Here is a 6312-nt window from a genome sequence, read left to right on the forward strand (position 1 = left end):
CTACTAGGTGTGTATTGAAGGACACACAGACACAAGCCAATTGTTACAGCATAAGGTGGGATGTGCAGAAGGTACATGCAGAGGCTCTTTTGTGGGTACTTAATGTGTGTGGCAAGGGGAGGCTCCCTGAAGGAGCTCAAGCCAATGCTGAGTCATAGGGAGTGAGGTGACCTTGGCATAGAGGACAGGAAATGGCATTTCTAGCAGAGGGCTTGCCAGGGGCAGGAGTAAAATTTGGTTTGACCGGAGTGTGTTTCAAGTGTTTCAGACTGACTGCTGTTTGTTCTGTGGAGGAGAGGTTGGAGGCTGAGGAATGGAGAATGAAATGGTCACCTTGATGAATAAAATTGTTGAGGAAAGTGTTTAGACTCATCTGACCAGCATCTTTGATAATCTTCTGGTGGATTTAAGTGAGTTGTGGACAGAGAAAGGGAGCCCACATTGATTGACTCAGCACAACTTTCTCATAAGTTTATGTTCTTGCTCCAAAGAATCTCATAAAACAATGAAGGTCATGACCCCAGTATAAACTGCCAAATAATTCTCCGGCCACAGTCTACTTTTTAAGGGTTGTTGGTATGTTCTTTTCTGACCTGCATGTCCTGGTCTGAGAGGTTGAGTGTGCCGTGTTTGAGCCGGGTTGATTTCCCTCAGACCAAGTGGACCACCCAGGTTAGTAAGAGACCAATTTTTATTGGATCTGAGGGTCTGAACCTGGGAACTTAGGAGAAACGTGTTGAATAAAAACAGATGAAAAATATAAGCAGGCATGCATGATTTTAAAAGATGGAAAATGGCCTTGCCCCCATTTAATTTTTCAGAGGAAGCAATGAAAACTGAAGGTTAAAGGTTCTAGAAGGGCAATAGCATTTCAGCTGACCAGACAAGGTTTCTCTAAGTGCCATGGGCCACTGGCTCTCCCTTCATTGGGGTTATCAGGCACATACTCACTCTAGGAGTGGGAAGCATCTTCTCATACTTGCCCTGGCCACGGCATAGTCTAACCTTTTTTTTTTTTTTTCCTTTCTTTTTTTAAACCAAAGCAAGCCTAGACTAAGAGTTTACCTCTAGGAGTAAAAAGAAATGTGGTGAGAACTGTTCTTAATTTTATCATCAACTTTCCTAACCACAGACATTTCAAAATGTCCTAACCCAACACGGTCTTCCTGCCGTTTTTCTTTGCCTTCTGATATTCACTGACCCTATCAAACATTTGTGGGCCGTGTGCCTGATTCTGTGTCTTTGACTCCTGCTCCTGCCAAAAGCAATTCCTAAATCAAGAGTAAAATTTTGAATTAGATATCCCTGAGTGATGTACTTTTGTTTTCACTCCTGGAGAGAAAGTGTTTCATTAGGGTTTGGAGAATTAGCTAAAAACTCTGTTGGTCCCTGGTTAAAGGAGGTCTACTGCCCAGGTCTTACCCCACCGCCACTTGCCTACCTGGGAAAGCTGCTTCGGTCCTTTTGTTCTGGGAAGAAGACTAGGTGAGATCAGGCAGTACTAACAGCACTTGTCCCCCTCTTCTGACACAGAAAGCTTCCATGCCTTCTCATCTTATTTTGGCCCCACTGAGGTAGAGTAGCCTCCCACTGGTTCAGCCTGATCAAGACACTCACCCCAGCCTCCAGCCTGAGCCTCCCAGCCCCAGCTAAGATTTGAACTTGTGGTCCTGTAGTCCCGAGAGCAGGATGGATTAATGCTCCAGGCTCCCACACTGACTCTATCAAAGCTTTCCTCCGCATATTTCCATTATGTGAACGGCTCTGTTAACCAAACCTATTATCTTTCCCCCTTGGTTTTCAAGTTGAGAAAGGGAAAGCAACTTCTTTAATGGCCCACAGATTGATGATTAACATTTTACATGTCCCTGCTGCTAAGTAAAAGAACTGCTTTGTGGACAGTGAAAATGCCTAGGAGAAGGAAGCGGGAGTCAACTTGGTTTATTAAGTTGTGCTGCTTCGTTAATCACAATCTTGCTTTATGGCGGTGCTTAAAGGCCCATCCATTGTCCTTCTCGGGAATGGGGAGATCAAACACAAGTGCTTTTAGTGCACCTTTGACATCTGGCATAGCAGCCGGCTCTCTGTGATATTGCTCTCAAGCAGTGTGGGGATCTGCATTGACTGTGACCACGCTGGCCCTTCTGATTTAAGCTTCTGCAGAGGGCAATGAATTACCTTAAAGGAGCTCCACTGCACAACTCTAAGTTTTATGCCAGACCCCTGCCAGCTTCCCCACTTTATGAGTATGAACAATCAGACAATTGAACTGATTTGACTTTGCCACTCCTGGAGTTTCATTGCCTTGAACCTGGGGTTGTAATGATGGCAATGCCATGCTAAGTGCTGCTCTGACTAGCAGCAGTGCCCACTGCCCATTCAAGTAGGGCACCCATCCTTGTTAGCTGAAAACTGCTCTGATTTGCAGCAAGGGGGAAAATAGATCCCATGCAATCAGATTAACTCAACTCTGAATGTTATTTTCATTTAACACTATGAAATACGGCAGTGTCCCAATTCTTCTTCCCCAACGGAGCCTCATAGCACTGGTGCAGAAGGCACCTGCCAAGTGTGGTACAGACTGCATACTCTCACTCATATAAACTCACACATGCGATACACCTGTGCATCTAGTTGCAGACAGGCTCGGGCTCAGTGAGCATTGTCTAAGAAAGGTCCAGGCATAATCTGAGAGTGAGGACTTGTAATGCTTACATTTCATGTCAGTACACACTCATTTTAGCTTTGTGTGTGAAACTGGAGACAAGCGTGAAGGTTTTGTTATTGTACACTTTCTGAGGCAGAGAACATATTCTTTTCAGGTCATATATGTAACGCAAACATCTCCTAACATCCTTGGAAAATACTGTTACTGAATTTGGAAGAACAATCTAAGGCTCATAATAAAAAACTTAAAATTTGCAGTGAAGAACCTCAAAGAAGGTACAAGCCACCCACTCTTTTACCATTTAGAGATCCCTATTAAAACTTTGTCCAAGCATCTCTTTCTCTGTATAAATGTGCACTGATTGACTGCTTCATTCATTCATTTTGCCATCATTTGCAGCAGTATAGAAAATGAACACACACACACACACACACACACACACACACACACACACACACACTTTAAACCAAAGATCTCAAAAACTCCCTGGGGTATCAGTCTCTTATGTTCAAATACTTGCTTGACATTGATTCCTAGACTTGAAGTCTAGTAGACCTCTGAAGTGATTTAATACCTTTGTTCTTGATGTCCCCCCAAATCTATTTCTCCCACAGTCTTTACCATGTCAGAGAAATTTGGAGTCATCCTTGATTCTTCTTGTTTGTTTCACTGGATGTTCTTGTTGTCTGTGAATATCCAATTAATTCACAAGTCCTCTCAGCCCTATCTGCAAAATATATTCAGAACCTGATCTCTCTTACCTTCTCCAGTACCGTTGCTGCTCACCTGGCTTATTACACTAACCTTCATATTGCCCCCCCTAACTGCTGCATGCAATTTGGATGAAACCATACCTTTTAAAATTGTCACATGCTTTTATGTCCTTCAAAAATGTGATAGTGAGGTATTTTGGGAAGAGCAGATAATTAGAACCAGATCAGTCTGGACGTGAATCCTAGTTGTGTTGGTTACTGGCGTGCGGCTTTGGAAAATTTACTCTTATTTTCTGAGTCACTTTGTTCTTTTGTCTATAAAGCAGGGCTAATAATATCTACCTCCTGGAGCTCTCATGTAGATTAAGATAATTCGCAGTAAGCAACTAGCAACAAGCTGACATACAGCAAGTGCTGTGTAATCGTTTGTTCTCCTGCTCCATCTCATTCATTCAGTTGGGATAATGTCAAACTCCTTCCCATGGCATACAAGGCCATTACAGTTGTGACCCAGTGTTTTTAGGCTAGGCATCTCTACTCTTCACTATATATCCCATGCTTCAGCTACAGGAAACAGCTCATCTTTCCCCAACCCACCCTTCTTATCCCTTCCCAAACACATATTCAAAACACCCAATTCACCTCTCTAATATTTTCATGTCCCACGTTCATACCCACTTGATTTATCAGATGTGTGACTCTGACAATACTATTATGCCATTTTTCCAGCCCACCAAAGAATTTGCACTGTACCTATAGTAATGTCCAAACTTCCTAATGTAGCTTAAAAGTGCCCTCCATCTCTCCAGATGCCTCTCATGGTATTCTCTCCTTACACTTCCTCCTCTTGCTGCCCCCGCTGCCTGGAGTAGGGAAAGAAGTTACCCTACACTCTCTCTGATGGCTAAATCTTACTCAGCTTTTTAAAAAATGCTAAAACTCCTTGCCTTGGCTGAGTTGCTCAGTTTATTAGAGTGTTGTTCTGATAGGCCAAGGTTGCGGGTTTGATCCCTAGTCAGGGCACATATAAGAATCAACCAATGAATGCAGAAGTATGTGGAACAATAAGTTGATGTTTCTCCTCTATCTCAAATCAATCAATAAAAAACTTAAAAAATAAATGCTATTATTTCTTTATTGATTATAATTTATATATAGTCTAATGTATAATCTTAAGCATACACACTGATGAATTCTGACAAATGCGTATACTTATATAACCAGCGGTAGGATTCAAATAATTTAACAACCAGTTCTCTGCCTTGATGACCGTTTTAAGTATAAAAAAAGATATACCAAAGGTAGTTTATTATTTCATGCATTTAATTAGTTAAATAAGAACAATAAAAGAGGTACACAAAACTAGATTATGTTATAAGAGTTCTAAAATATTAATGATAAAATATTAAATAATACCTGACAAAAAACAATAAAGCCGTTACTTAAGATATTTCCATATTGCTTCTTGATTGACGTCCTCACTTCCTACTGAAGTAACAAATGTGAGGGAATTAAAATGTAGTATTTCATCAAAGGTATAATGAATTTTATGAAATGAATAAATAAATATTACAAGCCTAGTTCCATTAAATTCTTTTCACCTATGGATGGAATGAATATTACTATGAGTGCTTAGAATAAGCTGTTGTGCAAATGAACATTAAAAAAGAGTGAGGGATGTAAATTTATGATTTCCATATTGGGCGGCTGCCTAGGCACCCACCTTAGAGAAAACCCTGATAACAAGTGCCATTTTAACAACCAGTTTGCCGATCTCAACAAAAAATTAGGTATCAGTTCTGTTGAACCTGTGTGAATCGGCTGAATCCCACCACTGCATATAACCTTGGATCAAGATACAGAACATTGCCATCACTCCAGAAAGACTTCTCATGGCTCTGGCTCTGTGCAGTCAGGCCTCTGCCATGATACTGACTTCTATTACTGTGGATCATTTTTTTGGCCATTCCTGAACTTTTTTCAATGGACCCATGGAGTATCATACCCTTTTGTCTCTGACTTGTTTTACTCAACATATTTTTGAGACTTCTCTGTGTAATTGCGTATACAAAAAGCTCATTCATTTTATCACTAGACATGAATTATTGTACATAGTGGAATCTCATAGTTTTAATTTGCATTTTCCTGGTCCCAAATAATGTTAACTAACTTTTCTTATGCACAATAGCTTATTTCTCTTTTAAAGCAATGATTTTCAAACTGCAGGTTTAGTCTAATAAACAGTCATGAAATCAGTTTAGTTGGCTGTGATTTACGTTTTAAAGGCAAAATAAAATAAACAGGATAAAGTATAATAGGAAGTGGAAAAGATAAGTAGTGTTTTGGGCAACCTGTTTTTCAGTTATTTGTATGAATGTGTGTGTGCACCTGTGTGTATACTGATGGCATTTGGGTCATTTGTGAAAAGAGTTTGAAAGCAATTGATTTAAATTTGGATTAATGGAGGCACTCACTGGGCATAAAGAAAGGGGATGGCCTGGGCCAGGGACGTGAGCAAACAGAGAATAAACATCATACCTTTCTCTAGGTAAGTCGGTTTCTATGCATTAGGTAAAGCAGCCACCTCATTCCAGATGGTCTCATGGAGATGAACCTTGTTAATCAGCTTGGCCTTAGCTCTTGGTTCTCAAAGCTTTGTGGTTTCCCAAGCCACCTTCTTTGTTCTTGGTGCCACCTAGTACGAAGTGTGCAGAACTGTGTTCTGCAAGTGTTCTAAAGGGGAGGACTACATCAGCATGTAGGTACAGGCTGATTGGAAGCTGGATTCAGAGGACAGCAGGGAAAGCACATAGTTAAGCCCCTCCCTGGGAGAAACTGGGAAATTAATGTTTTTTTTTTTGATTTTTTGTATTTTTCTGAAGCTAGAAACAGGGAGAGACAGTCAGACAGACTCCCGCATGCGCCCAACCG

Source organism: Saccopteryx leptura, chromosome 2 (genome assembly GCF_036850995.1).
Source record: "Saccopteryx leptura isolate mSacLep1 chromosome 2, mSacLep1_pri_phased_curated, whole genome shotgun sequence".
Taxonomy (NCBI): domain Eukaryota; kingdom Metazoa; phylum Chordata; class Mammalia; order Chiroptera; family Emballonuridae; genus Saccopteryx; species Saccopteryx leptura.